General features: G+C 34.9%; 2 long non-coding RNA genes across 2 annotated transcripts; both read right to left on the bottom strand.

Annotated features, from left to right (window-relative positions):
• Positions 1 to 2,518: 2,518 nt before the first annotated feature.
• LOC141910175 (uncharacterized) lies at positions 2,519 to 10,044 on the bottom strand. The gene is made up of 15 exons (XR_012619847.1): positions 9,964 to 10,044; positions 9,727 to 9,878; positions 9,484 to 9,641; positions 9,247 to 9,398; positions 9,010 to 9,161; positions 8,768 to 8,924; positions 8,530 to 8,682; positions 8,289 to 8,444; positions 8,052 to 8,203; positions 7,815 to 7,966; positions 7,573 to 7,729; positions 7,335 to 7,487; positions 7,094 to 7,249; positions 6,855 to 7,008; positions 2,519 to 6,769 (listed from the first exon to the last, which is right to left on the bottom strand). It is a non-coding gene; the product is annotated as an uncharacterized LOC141910175 (long non-coding RNA).
• A 253-nt stretch (positions 10,045 to 10,297) lies between these two features.
• Positions 10,298 to 11,015, bottom strand: LOC141910257 (uncharacterized). Its single transcript, XR_012619887.1, has 4 exons — positions 10,921 to 11,015; positions 10,683 to 10,835; positions 10,444 to 10,597; positions 10,298 to 10,358 (listed from the first exon to the last, which is right to left on the bottom strand). It is a non-coding gene; the product is annotated as an uncharacterized LOC141910257 (long non-coding RNA).
• Positions 11,016 to 15,688: the final 4,673 nt, after the last annotated feature.

Here is a 15,688-nt window from a genome sequence, read left to right as displayed (position 1 = left end):
AGAGGATGGTTTAGTGTGTCCCTGGTTCAAGCCTCGTCTGTGGGCGATGATGTGTCCCATTGGAACTGAAAAATAGCTTCGCTCTTGACTCGGTCAATTGTAAGGAATATGCGGGATTCACTTGGACAAGTTTCGTAAGATGAACGGTGGTGTCCCGGGTTCGAACCCAGTCTACGACGTTACATCTCATTAATTGTAGTTCTCTGTGTATCACGTAGATGGCGCATGTGCATAAGGCCGGGAAAACGCGAATTCACGGACGACATCGTAGAAAGTGTTAGTTCAGTGAAATTCCAATAGATGGCGATCATGCATCCATACCGACAATCACCGACTGTTCGTTCATTACTACGTGTTAATGATTAAAATTGATCAGTTAGTTTAACATTTGGAGGCTGAATTACATTCGGGCATCGCTGCTGCTGCTGCTGCTGCTACACCGAGATGGTGAAGAGAGCCTAGACTGGTTGCCTGTCCCACTCAATATGTAGACTGGTTGCCGGTCTCTACCTTCAGTTAGAGACCGGTTGATCTCCTCATCCTAATCAGGAGATAATCTATGAATCATAAATGTAAACAGCAAACAAAAGGAAATTTAAAGACCGATGAAAAGGCATTAATTGCTGTAAGTATCGAATTAATCCGCTCGGAATTCAAACAGACAACTGAATCTCATTTTGTAGGTAAGAAAAAGGGCTCAGCTGTGATAGGCATTCTGAAGGAACTTGGCCGAAGGGGGACATGCTTTCTTTATCAACCGTTTATGGAATATATTCAGTGAATTGTTGTGTTTACGAAGATGTGAAAATGACTATAGTCTGAATAAAGTTTACAATAGTTGAACTCCTTGTCAGTGTTTTTGTGAGATCAGATATTTGGATCCACCGCAGCATCTCTACTTATATTCTCGATACAGACAGTGAGTTGGGACATACTTTGGAAAGAACAGTAATCCAGATGATCTGGGTATTCGCAATATTTTTCTCTCCTCATGGACCAAACATGATTTTTGCTAGAAATTGAGTATAAAATCCATCGCGACAAATTCTTTTTACTGCTAATCTGTCCACTTCTAGTACAAAATCTTATTCAATATACAGACAGCCTGACAAGACGGTGACATACGTATTTTGTGACATTGCAAATTGTGTGACAACAGAATGATACTGATATCTCTAACTTAACTAGAATCACAAAGACCAAGTCTTGACCAGAAAGTAGGCCTCAATCCAATCTCAATTCCAATTGAAGGCTCGCTCGTGTAGTTATTCATAAATTCCAGCTCTTTAAACCTCATCACTGTATCAGAATCTAGGAGTTTCACCGTTATTTGGATTTCATGACGATAAGTGCTGGATTCGTTTAATCTCTTTGATTCGTGATTGATACTTTCTGAAATCAATATAGATATACTAACAATTAAACCTGGATTGACTTTTCAATTCATCTTTCATCCGTTTTTCAAACTGACCATGATACAAAAACAATTCATTCTGTGCATGTTGAGCAATTCAAAACGTATAACTTCTAATTCTTAAGAAATCTTCATCAGAACACAATCAATGACCTACAATAGACAATCAACAGAATATTTTTAAATAAGTATTCATTTACTGTTCACAAGTTTTAAAAGACTGAAGTGAAGTTACCTGTCGTATTATATTTTCACCACAATGAAATTGACTGCTAATGTTCAGTGTCACGTTCAGAATAATAAATTAATCAATTTACGTGAACAAACAAATTGCCAGAGTCGTGGCCTCTGCTGCATGGCTGGTTCAGTTCAGTATGTCAGTGACAGTAGAGATTGGTTTATCCATCTCAAGTTCGTTGTTGTTGTCGATTGACGAGGTTCCTTCAAGCAGGGTAGATTTAGACAGCGCTGTAACGGAGACATCCTGAATTGTATATCGATATTTTCGAAGCCACACGTAGTACAGGTGCCCGCAGAAGCGTTACCTGATAGTTTTGGTCGAGTTTCTTTCTTCATTGGTGTAAAAATCGACTTTAAAGCGATCAATGGAACTAATAACCGAATTAGTCTGAATACCAGTCGTTGTTACGGTTCCCTACGTTGTTTGAGGAACAACGGCTATGTACTAGACTAATAACCGAATGCGCTTGATTTTCCGGAACAGTTCCGACTAATGGACGTTCGGTTTCCTTTAGTTCGACTATAGTCGACTAACTCAGATAACCGAAGGTGGCCCTGGGTTCGTGAAAATGATTCACGGGCCGGCCGTGAAAAGCAGTTAATTTTACAGCAGGGCAGTGAAATGGGGGTGTTACTAAAAACAATGCGCTACTAAAACGAAGACCTATGCACTTTGGGGTATTAGAACTATGCATGACTAAAAAGAAGTCCGAAGAAATCATCACTTGGGGCGCTCTGTGCCACCTCTGCCGGAAACGTAAATTGCCTGGTCGGTTTTCTCGGGTGCATATAGTCTTCGTTTTAGTAACACTTGTTGCTTAACTAAACGAATGACAACTTTCAAAATCAATCATATTTATTCTCATACAACAATTATACAAAATGCCAGGTTTGTGCTCGAGGAATTATAACGTAAGCTCCTCAAACACGTGGACTTTCAAAAACAACTAGTCCAACCACCATAGGCGTATAAACTATAAACGAGAGTTTATAGCCTATGGTCCAACCATAGACTCTAAAACAGAAACGTCTATGGCCCACAACCATGGACTCTTAAACCGTGAGTCCATGGCTCCCCGCACTAAAACCAGAGATAAACCTGGCCAAATACTCTGGAAAGCGTAGGATTAAGTAATCAATCTGATTTACATTCTTTACATCATTTTATTTTCACATGTCATATTATTAACTTTTAGCTGATCTTCTCAAATTTTAATAGTAATTTATTTCTATTACTATGTATGAAATTGTACTAACTTAAAACAAAGTTACATGTTAGGTATTTATAAGTCCTACGATACATTTCCACTACAGCTGATTCATACAATTTGCATCAATAGGAAAATAACAAAAATACACAAAGAATTATAAACTTTGATCCATAAAAAACCGAAAATTTGACTAGTCTAAGATTATGAATTTGACAATTCATGAGGTCAATATAACCATCACTTTGTTATATTTCATGAAATATAAATCTATCATGTCAACTTTTCAAATGACATTGATTGAGGACATCTCATTCATCGAGAAAAAACTCAACTTTATTCGATAGGACCTTTATAAATAAAAACGTTTTATGAACAATTGACATGAACATGTTATTTGATCTCCACAACAACAATTATACCTAAATGACAGGTACATCTACTGGAGGAAGTGCCTCAGTCATTTACAAAAACGTGACCTGTATTTTGAAAAAGTCACCAACATAAAAACATTATAACCGGAGATAAAACCACAAATTCAATCTGGAAAGCTTAAGATAAGTTTAACTAAACAGTCTTTTGATTTGATTTTCATGAACATTTTTTTACAAGATAGCTTTGCCAACTTTGCCTTGTCTTTAAGAGGTTTCAAGACATTATCTAATTGGTTATTTTCTCAAATGTTACATTTAATGCAAAGTATTTTTGAGGTATTCTCTTCTATGCATTCAACAAGAGTATATAAATCGATGATAATGGCTTTGCTACAATTAAGTTAAGATTCAATAAATAACTTTTTGAGGTGCTGCTTGTGCAGATATTTCAGAACCCATATAGACATTGTTAAACCATGGTTTTAGAGTCCATAGCTAGCATAATCTACAGATTAATACTGTTCATATATCCTCATTTATCAAGAGACTGCTCCTCTATTTTGCTACTCTATTTTCCATAAGGGCCTTAATGAAAATAGTATTTTATGAACCATTGATGAACACCACAGTATGAATGACGAAACATGTATATCATTTTATTCTTTCACAACAATTATACCCCGCTAAATGAGTTATTTAAAAAACAGTTCAACATAAAACCTACAAATTCACTCACTCTGGAAAGTGTAAGGTAAACTAATTAATCTTAGTTATTACAAGAAAACTAAAGCCATTGCGAAAAATTTCCTCGTCTGAGAGATTTCTTATTTCACAAATGTTACATTTGAAGCAAAGCAGGGTCTGATTTAAGCACTAGTCCAATTGCCCAGGACAAGTAAATTTTCATTAGGGCATGTAGGTTATCACAATCACTTGTCCACCGGGCACGTGTAATTCTATATCTCAAAGCTTTTATCCCAATCGATGCAAGGGATGATTGGGTCTCAATCGGACTACTCATGTAGGGCAAGTTGATTTTTGAGGGGGCAAGTGATATTACATATGCTTGCCCCAAGGTCAACTGGCATTTGTTCCTTAGATCAAACCCTGCAAACTATTATAAAGCTTTTTCTTCGTGATGATCTAAGATAAATCGAGTATCTTCAAATAAATATGGTTTGACTGACGAAGCTACGGCAACTTAATTTATATTATTCAACTTGATAGTAGATATAAATACAACTCTATATAAAGATCAGAAATTCTTCTTGTCCAGATATTACAGGCCACACACAGACACAGAGCCTATCAAGAAACTGCTCCTTCCATTCTATCAGTATTTTATGAACCACTGAAAAGCACCACAGTGGAATTGTTGCTATAGAAATTAACAACTTAAAAGTTTCAACATGAATGATGGAAATGTACATCGTTTTATTCACACAACAATTATATCTTATTAAACGAGGAATCGTCCTGCAAGTTCCTAATTTCCAAACATGCGTTATGTGTTACAATAACAGTCTCCAACATAGAGCATTAAAACTAGAGATGGAACATACAGATTGACTCTGGAAATCTAAGTATCAACTAATCATTACTTTCACTAGAAAACTAGAATTTTGCCTACTTTGCCCTGACTTAAAGATGTCCAAGCACCTTGGCATTAAATACTAAGTATTCTGATGTTTTTTTCTGGCAGCTCCAAAAACATCAACATAATCATACAATCGGTAACTAATCAATAACCAATAACATAAGTTTATAGCTGTTTTACATTCCTTTTAAAAGTAAAATGTATTTACCAGATTTTAGATAGTAAGTCTGCCCCGTAAGTCTGCCCCAGTATAACAATAAACAGTCACAGCAGTGATTGAGCGCGGCTAGTTCATAGGACGGTAGATCTTTCATCACAGTTATTCAAAGCATTCTATCATATCAGTTATTTTCTTAAGTGTGTTCGATTTAGTTAAGGTTTATGGTTATTTGTTTTGTTCATTACAATAACTGAGTCCGATAGAATGCTTTGAATGACAACAGAAAAGATCTGGGGTTTTCGCTATTCTTAGGGAAGGTTGTTCGATAAATGAAGAACCTTGTTGATAAATATTTGAAAAAATGCCTTTTCATGTAAATAGAATATTAATTTGTTGTTTGTTTCTATTGTTGTTTATTATTTTTATCTATTTTTTAATATTATCTATTTATGTTTGTACTTGTATTTTGTATTTTTTACTACTTATTATTTATTGGTTTTTTTTATTTATCTTTTTATTAATTTATGTACTTGTAGTTTGTATTATGTATTATTTATACTCCTCTATTTACAACTGCAGGCATTTTTTCGCTGTAAAGTTTCTGGGCCTATTTTAGAAAAGCACTACCGATTCACTGCCACTTCTTAATAATCATTATACACCCAATTTGAAGCTAAGTGATAATTCACGAGAGCCATCTCGTGATATGGATTTACCCATTACAATAAAAGAAGTTCAAACAGCTATAAACGATGTTAAAACGTTCAAAATTAGTCCTAGCTATAACTTTATGCCTTGTTATTCCTAGCTTAACCTCTCAAATGTAAATAATGGTCTCCTTTTAAATAAAGCTTTTGATTTCAAATACATAGCTATGATCATCAAACAGATTGATGGAGGCTCAAAGTTAAAACTCGATGTGAAAATCGACATATACGATTCAATTGTGAAATCAGTTACATCGAAAATATATATCCATCAAATTAATACACCTACAATTCAGCAAATACTTAATATTTGTACATCAACACTGGCCTAACGTTATGTTCTATGTTTCATAACTATATGATACCTCCACAGACAAATAGTCATCGTTGACTATGTTTAAACAATGGTAAGGTTTAAAGATTAAACTCACAATATCATGTTGAAACTATATCTCAGTTTAGGAGTTAACTCAACAGACCTGCGAGCCCAAACAAGGCGCTCGACGCAACCATTTACCCCTAGTGACTAACCTAACTTGACTTCTCTATCAACCAAGGATCGAATACCAATATCGTGAATTAATGGAGCTTAGCTTTTATTAGACTCTCAAATTGCATTAAACATTATAAAATAATTTCCTTTAAAACACTATATCAGACTGGTTTGAAAAAGGGTAATAAGTAAAAAAATCAATACTTTACGACAGAAATCCGTTATTGTCTTTGCCGCTCCTGGATTTCAGTGTTTATAAGATGCACTATTGTTTATGCTGCTCTTAATAAGATGCACTATTGTCTATGCTGCTTTTAAAACAGTGCTTATCCTGAATCAGTGTTTATAAGATTCACTATAGTCTCTGCTGCTCCTGATAGAATATTCTATAGAAATCAACCACCGTTTGTAGAAGAATCCATCGTTGAGTGATTAATCCGTTGCTGGCTCCTCAACTTCTAATCTTGGCTTCTGCAGTTTTCATCAGCAAATGGGTCAATCAGTATTCATCTACTTGTAGATTTTCTGATGAGTAATTGATCTCAAGCTGGGTTTCTTCTTATAGTTGAAATTTAGCTGCAATAATTAAAAGAAGATATCCTGTAATGACCAAATATTTCAATAAGAATTAATCGTAATAATTTCATGTATATCAAGTTACCTTTTATGATTCCTTGGTTCGTTATCGGTGTGGATCATCTTAAGTTGGTTGGTTAATGAGTTCGATTCTGTAAGCCTCGTGCGCTGTTCAAGTTGGTCGATTTTGGACGAGTAATTGATCTCAAGCTGGGTTTCTTCTTATAGTTGAAATTTAGCTGCAATAATTAAAAGAAGATATCCTGTAATGACAAAATATTTCAATAAGAATTAATCGTAATAATTTCATGTTTATCAAGTTACCTTTTGATTGCTTGGTTCGTTATCAGTGTGGATCATCTAAAGTTGGTGGGTTAATAAGTTCGATTCTGTTGGCCTCATCTGTGCGCTGTTCAAGTTGGTCGATTTTGGACGAGCAGTTGATCTCAAGCTGGGTTTTTTCGCATAGTTGAAATTTAGCTGCAATGATTAAAAGAAGATATCCTGTAATGACCAAATATTTCAATAAGAATTAATCGTAATAATTTCATGTATATCAAGTTACCTTTTATGATTGCTTGTTTTGTTATTGGCAATTATCTTATTAGTTGGTTGGTTAATGAGTTCGATTCTGTAGGCCTCATGCGCTGTTAAAGTTGGTCGATTTTGGACGAGTAGTTGATCTCAAGCTGGGTTTTTTCGCATAGTTGAAATTTAGCTGCAATGATTAAAAGAAGATATCCTGTAATGACCAAATATTTCAATAAGAATTAATCGTTATAATTTCATGTACATCAAGTTACCTTTTATGATTGCTGGTTTCATTATTGGCGATTATCTTATTAGTTGATTGGTTAATGAGTTTGATTCTGTTGGCCTCGTGCGCTGTTCAAGTTGGTCGATTTTGGACGAGCAGTTGATCGATCGCAAGCTGGGTTTTTTCGCATAGTTGAAAATTAGCTGCAATGATTAAAAGAAGATATCCTGTAATGACCAAATATTTCAATAAGAATTAATCGTAATAAATTCATGTATATCAAGTTACCTTTTATGATTGCTGGTTTCGTTATCGGCGATTATCTTATTAGTTGATTGGTTAATGAGTTCGATCCTAGTTGGCTGTGCGCTGTTCAAGTTGGTTGATTTTGGACGAGCAGTTGATCTCAAGCTGGGTTTTTTCGCATTGTTGAAATTTAGCTGCAATGATTAAAAGAAGATATCCTGTAATGACCAAATATTTCAATAAGAATTAATCGTAATAATTTCATGTATATCAAGTTACCTTTTATGATTGCTGGTTTCATTATTGGCGATTATCTTATTAGTTGATTGGTTAATGAGTTCGATCCTAGTTGGCTGTGCGCTGTTCAAGTTGGTTGATTTTTGACGAGTAGTTGTTCTCAAACTGGGTTTTTTCGCGTAGTTGAAATGTAGCTGCAATAATTAAAAGAAGATATCCTGTAATGACAAAATATTTCAATAAGAATTAATCGTAATAATTTCATGTATATCAAGTTACCTTTTGATTGCTTGGTTCGTTATCAGTGTGGATCATCTAAAGTTGGTGGGTTAATAAGTTCGATTCTGTTGGCCTCATCTGTGCGCTGTTCAAGTTGGTCGATTTTGGACGAGCAGTTGATCTCAAGCTGGGTTTTTTCGCATAGTTGAAATTTAGCTGCAATGATTAAAAGAAGATATCCTGTAATGACCAAATATTTCAATAAGAATTAATCGTAATAATTTCATGTATATCAAGTTACCTTTTATGATTGCTTGTTTTGTTATTGGCAATTATCTTATTAGTTGGTTGGTTAATGAGTTCGATTCTGTAGGCCTCATGCGCTGTTCAAGTTGGTCGATTTTGGACGAGTAGTTGATCTCAAGCTGGGTTTTTTCGCATAGTTGAAATTTAGCTGCAATGATTAAAAGAAGATATCCTGTAATGACCAAATATTTCAATAAGAATTAATCGTTATAATTTCATGTACATCAAGTTACCTTTTATGATTGCTGGTTTCATTATTGGCGATTATCTTATTAGTTGATTGGTTAATGAGTTTGATTCTGTTGGCCTCGTGCGCTGTTCAAGTTGGTCGATTTTGGACGAGCAGTTGATCGATCGCAAGCTGGGTTTTTTCGCATAGTTGAAAATTAGCTGCAATGATTAAAAGAAGATATCCTGTAATGACCAAATATTTCAATAAGAATTAATCGTAATAAATTCATGTATATCAAGTTACCTTTTATGATTGCTGGTTTCGTTATCGGCGATTATCTTATTAGTTGATTGGTTAATGAGTTCGATCCTAGTTGGCTGTGCGCTGTTCAAGTTGGTTGATTTTGGACGAGCAGTTGATCTCAAGCTGGGTTTTTTCGCATTGTTGAAATTTAGCTGCAATGATTAAAAGAAGATATCCTGTAATGACCAAATATTTCAATAAGAATTAATCGTAATAATTTCATGTATATCAAGTTACCTTTTATGATTGCTGGTTTCATTATTGGCGATTATCTTATTAGTTGATTGGTCAATGAGTTCGATCCTAGTTGGCTGTGCGCTGTTCAAGTTGGTTGATTTTTGACGAGTAGTTGTTCTCAAACTGGGTTTTTTCGCGTAGTTGAAATGTAGCTGCAATAATTAAAAGAAGATATCCTGTAATGACCAAATATTTCAATAAGAATTAATCGTAATAATTTCATGTATATCAAGTTACCTTTTATGATTGCTTGGTTTGTTATCGGTGTGGATCATCTAAAGTTGGTGGGTTAATAAGTTCAATTCTGTTGGCCCCATCTGTGCGCTGTTCAAGTTGGTTGATTTTGGACGAGCAGTTGATCTCAAGCTGGGTTTTTTCGCATAGTTGAAATTTAGCTGCAATGATTAAAAGAAGATATCCTGTAATGACCAAATATTTCAATAAGAATTAATAGTAATAATTTCATGTATATCAAGATACCTTTTATGATTGCTGGTTTTGTTATCGGCAATTATCTTATTAGTTGGTTGGTTAATGAGTTTGATCCTAGTTGGCTGTGCGCTGTTCAAGTTGGTTGATTTTTGACGAGTAGTTGTTCTCAAACTGGGTTTTTTCGCGTAGTTGAAATGTAGCTGCAATAATTGAAAGAAGATATCCTGTAATGACAAAATATTTCAATAAGAATTAATCGTAATAAATTCATGTATATCAAGTTACCTTTTATGATTGCTGGTTTCGTTATCGGCGATTATCTTATTAGTTGATTGGTTAATGAGTTCGATCCTAGTTGGCTGTGCGCTGTTCAAGTTGGTTGATTTTTGACGAGTAGTTGTTCTCAAACTGGGTTTTTTCGCGTAGTTGAAATGTAGCTGCAATAATTGAAAGAAGATATCCTGTAATGACCAAATATTTCAATAAGAATTAATCGTAATAATTTCATGTATATCAAGTTACCTTTTATGATTCCTTGGTTTGTTATCAGTGTGGATCATCTAAAGTTGGTGGGTTAATAAGTTCGATTCTGTTGGCCTCATCTGTGCGCTGTTCAAGTTGGTCGATTTTGGACGAGCAGTTGTTCTCAAGCTGGGTTTTTTCGCATTGTTGAAATTTAGCTGCAATGATTAAAAGAAGATATCCTGTAATGACCAAATATTTCAATAAGAATTAATCGTAATAATTTCATGTATATCAAGTTACCTTTTATGATTGCTGGGTTCGTTATCGGTGTGGATCATCTAAAGTTGGTGGGTTAATGAGTTCGATTCTGTAGGCCTCGTGCGCGGTTCAAGTTGGTCGATTTTGGACGAGTAGTTGTTCTCAAACTGGGTTTTTTCGCATAGTTGAAATTTAGCTGCAATGATTAAAAGAAGATATCCTGTAATGACCAAATATTTCAATAAGAATTAATCGTTATAATTTCATGTACATCAAGTTACCTTTTATGATTGCTGGTTTCATTATTGGCGATTATCTTATTAGTTGATTGGTTAATGAGTTTGATTCTGTTGGCCTTGTGCGCTGTTCAAGTTGGTTGATTTTTGACGAGTAGTTGTTCTCAAACTGGGTTTTTTCGCATAGTTGAAATTTAGCTGCAATAATTAAAAGAAGATATCCTGTAATGACCAAATATTTCAATAAGAATTAATCGTAATAATTTCATGTATATCAAGTTACCTTTTATGATTGCTGGTTTCATTATTGGCGATTATCTTATTAGTTGATTGGTTAATGAGTTTGATTCTGTAGGCCTCGTGCGCTGTTCAAGTTGGTCGATTTTGGACGAGTAGTTGATCTCAAGCTGGGTTTCTTCTTATAGTTGAAATTTAGCTGCAATGATTAAAAGAAGATATTCTGTAATGACCAAATATTTCAATAAGAATTAATCGTAATAATTTCATGTATATCAAGCTACCTTTTATGATTGCTGGTTTCATTATTGGCGATTATCTTATTAGTTGATTGGTTAATGAGTTTGATTCTGTAGGCCTCGTGTGCTGTTCAAGTTGGTCGATTTTGGAAGAGTAGTTGATCTCAAGCTGGGTTTCTTCTTATAGTTGAAATTTAGCTGAAATGATTAAAAGAAGATATCCTGTAATGACCAAATATTTCAATAAGAATTAATCGTAATAATTTCATGTATATCAAGTTACCTTTTAAGATTGCTAGGTTCGTTATCGGCAATTATCTTGTTAGTTGGTTGATAAATGAGTTCGATTCTGTTGGCATCATCTGTTTGCTGTACCAGTTGGTCAATTTTGGACGAGTAGCTGATCTCAAGCTGGGTTTCTTCGCATAGTTGAAATTTAGCTGCAATGATTAAAAGAAGATATCCTGTAATGACCAAATATTTCAATAAGAATTAATCGTAATAATTTCATGTATATCAAGTTACCTTTTATGATTGCTGGGTTTGTTATCGGTGTGGATCATCTAAAGTTGGTGGGTTAATGAGTTCGATTCTGTTGGCTTCATCTGTGCGCTGTTCAAGTTGGTCGATTTTGGACGAGTAGCTGTTCTCGAGCTGGGTTTTTTCTCATAGTTGAAATTTAGCTGCAATGATCAAAAATAGATATCCTGTAATGACAAAATATTTCATTCAGAATTTATGGCAATAATTCCAAATATATTAAGTTACCTTTTGTGATTGCCGGGTTCATTATCGGTGAGGTCTCCTAAGTTGGTTGTCTAATTTACATTTCTTTGCTCTTATTTTCGTCTAAATAGTCCGAAAGTTTACAAGGTCGTAATTTTGTCTAATTTTAAATTTTTTTGTAGTAAATTTCTTTTTCTTTAAATCCGAGCACATAATTGGGAAATTTTGTTCCGGTTTATTCAATTAATCTTCCAACCAGTCTGAACCGGTAAGCGACTGATTGGGGTCAATTAAGTTGACTGCCTATTTTAATACATCTGCCTATTTTAATAACTTCATCGTCAATTAATAAATTTTAAGAGATATGTTTTCTACCCACCGATGGCGACATCTGTGCTCAGTGAATGTTATTCTAATCCATTCCAGTAATTCTAAATATTGCTCCTAATATATATCTTGTAATTATGATAATATAACTAACTGTGCGCTGCCAGCATTGAGCACACTGATCCTGGTCAACATGGATCTACAGATTTAAGAAACCTTGAATCATTCCAACGCCTTGACAAATCCAGAATTCTGCAAAGCTTAAAAGATTCAATAAATCCCACGTCTAAGAGACAGAGCCTGAACACACCCTGTTTTCTTAAGATATCAACCCATTAGATTATACAGTTTTCTTATCAACCCCTACGGTTTAGATTTGAGCACTTTTTCCTTATATGAAGATGCTGAATTAATTTTCATCTTAGATACCTAATCACTCAATTAATTTCCTAGCTATAATTAAAATTGCCTCTGACAATTTTATACGGGGCTTGATATTTCTACTCGACAAGAATTTCAGATCTGGTTTCGATTGATCACTATTTCAAAATGCTTATTTTGCATCAGAGCTTTTGATATCTAGTTTGACGAATACAGAATTCCCCAAAACCTAACTGATTCAACAGATCCCACACACATGTCGCCCAGTTATGACGCAGGTGACATTGCACGATACAGTCGTCTCATCCACTGCACGATTTTTTAAATACTTTTCACTTATATTCATTACATTGAATTAATTTCAATTAATCTTCTAGATATCTAAGCGATCCGTTAATTAGTAATCATACTAGCTACATTTTAATAGTCAGTTGAACATGGAGCCTGAAAATCTACATGAGTAGAATTTCAGATGTGGTGAATTCATCAGAAATTAAGATAAAAGCACATTTAAGTGGTAAATTAGAAATTCCCTCAAAGCCGAATTGCTATATAATCTTTATTTCCCTTTTATAGTAGTACACTGTGTATAAGGACCGAAAGACCTTGTTATGACCGGACCTCCCTGGTGCGGTGCAAGACATGATGCTAGAAAATAGTTTGAAGGAGAGGGGTTAGTAAAAGAGAGCTATTAGCAAGAGGAATAAGACCTAAGTTTAGGATATCCTGTCAGAATAAGGCTCTCAATCTGACATACACAGTGAAATTGAAATATTCTCCCTTCCAAATTCAGGAATGTATTTGTGCACGTACAGATTTGTCTTATCTCCCTTCGATCGGAAGTAAATCTGCGTGAAATGATTTTGGCAATATGTATCAAAACTAATTCAGCTGTATGAAGACACAATAGGTTCACTTAGATACAGATAAATAAATGTGCTCAGATACACATGTATCAGCTACATTTTAAATGTCCATGGACCTGAATTAAAAACAATTTCACATAACTTATTGAATTTACCCTAATCGTAGATATCTTATAGTAATACATTAATGAGTAATTGACCTTTGATTCTAATTGTCAGTTAAACAATATCTATTATGCGTAACTTGACACACAGTATGGCTTTTAGATGAATCAGTTAGGTTTAGGTAAATTTTGGCAATTTGGTGAAGAACATGACCAGTTGTCATAAGCACTGCAGTTGGAGATGGAAATACTGATCAGTGGATGAGACTGATTCAGATGTGCTCATACATATATCAGCTATATTTAAATTTTCAGTTTTACGACATTTATATTATGGACCTGTATACCGGATAAATAGTTTTTGATAAATAGAAATATTGAATCCATCTTAATTGTGGATCTAAGCCATTGGTTAATGAGCAATTTTTCCTAGCTATATATGATAATTGTCAGTTAAACAATAATTATAGCGCAAAACAAGGCACAGAGTATGGCTTTCGGGAATGATTCGAACCAGTTAAAGCTTTGTTTTATTCTAGATTTGTCAAAGTGCTGGGACATAATTGAGTTATAGTTTTCCCCATATATATTACACCAGATCTTGATACAGCCTTAGACACTATTTTATACATCTTTCCCCCAGAAATTCATTAATGCAATGGGTAAAGCAGCATATAATATATACTGTTAAGTGCCTGAATGTTTATAAATGACATATAAATGATATATGTATCAATATTATTTGTAAAATAATCTATTCACTGACGATAAAGTTTAATTGATATATATCTTTATACGTAAAGCCAGCCTTAATGTATATGGGGGCCCTAAAATATCTACACCAGAAGAATTTTTCATCAAACATTATAAGATATTGAATGATTGCTTATATCTAAGCAATTAGTTAATTAGTAAATTGTCCTATCTATATCTTGATTGTCAGTTAGACAATAGTCATATGAGGCCTGAAATATCTACGGTACATTCGAAAAATTTCAAATGTCACATAAGATATTGAATTTACCTTAATTGTACGTACTTACAAAATCTTTTAATCAATAACAGACCAATCTACATTTTAATTATCAGACCAAATAATATTTAAGGGACCTCACTCAATCATTTCGTCTAATATTTTAAATATTCAAGCAATCATTGCCTTGCTTCATTTCAATTTACTACCGGCCACAGAGCTTCAATAAAGTAGTGCGGAGATGGTGAGCTAGACCAGTGTCTCTATCCTCTCCATTGCCTATGCATTCTACCCCAGATATGAAGAATCAACTTAGCTTTATGTATGTATGCATTCCTGTTGCCATGCAGGATGAGGTCAAGACTGCCAGGTTCGGTTGCGGCAGGTCTTTGGTGGTCCTTCAAGGTGGAGTCTTTTGTGGGCACTTCTGGTGGGCAGATTTTAGATGGGCCTTTCCGGATTAACCTGAAATGAGTAAAAGAACAATATTCTGTAGTTACACAATCCTTTTCGTATCACTCATCGTAATTTACATGTGTATCAACTTAACTTTCAATATTGCTGAATTCAGTGTTCTTTTTTTCGGCATCCTCTTCGTTGTAGTCACCTTCAGCATCTTCTTCTTCATCTTGGGAGTCCTGAAATTGAAAAAAAGAGAAGAGCGATGAAAACCTGGTACGGAACAAAACAAATGTTCGAAAGCTTTACAGCTCTCCGTCGCCGGTCACATGCCCAGAACACCAGACAAAGAGCCAGCCAGGAATATACCGCCCTCTACACGTCCTCACACAGAACGCGAAAACCAGGATGACGACGCCTCACATTCCCCATCTAACTGCAGGATGTACTGGGCGACGTCAGTAACTGACACACCTGTAAAATTGCACGAAACACAAACAGTGCAGTACAACCAGCTTGACCGGGTTGAGATTCAGGATCTCAACTAGCACCCAAAAGCGTGACAAGAGACTTCATCCACTGACCGAGGTTATCACAAGGACACAATGAAACTAGCACTCACAAGCCGACGAGAGACTTCATCCACTGACCGAGGTTATCACAAGGACACAATGAAAACTAGCACTAAAACTAGAAATCAAAGAGCGTGACAGCAGAATCATCCCTCAGCCGACTCAGAATACCAGAAACAAAGAGCGTGACAGTAGAATCATCCCTCATCCGGGTGGTCACAAGGACA

The sequence above is a fragment of the Tubulanus polymorphus genome, chromosome 8, assembly GCF_964204645.1.
Source record: "Tubulanus polymorphus chromosome 8, tnTubPoly1.2, whole genome shotgun sequence".
NCBI lineage: Eukaryota > Metazoa > Nemertea > Palaeonemertea > Tubulaniformes > Tubulanidae > Tubulanus > Tubulanus polymorphus.
This window is presented reverse-complemented; position numbering and strand designations above follow the sequence as displayed.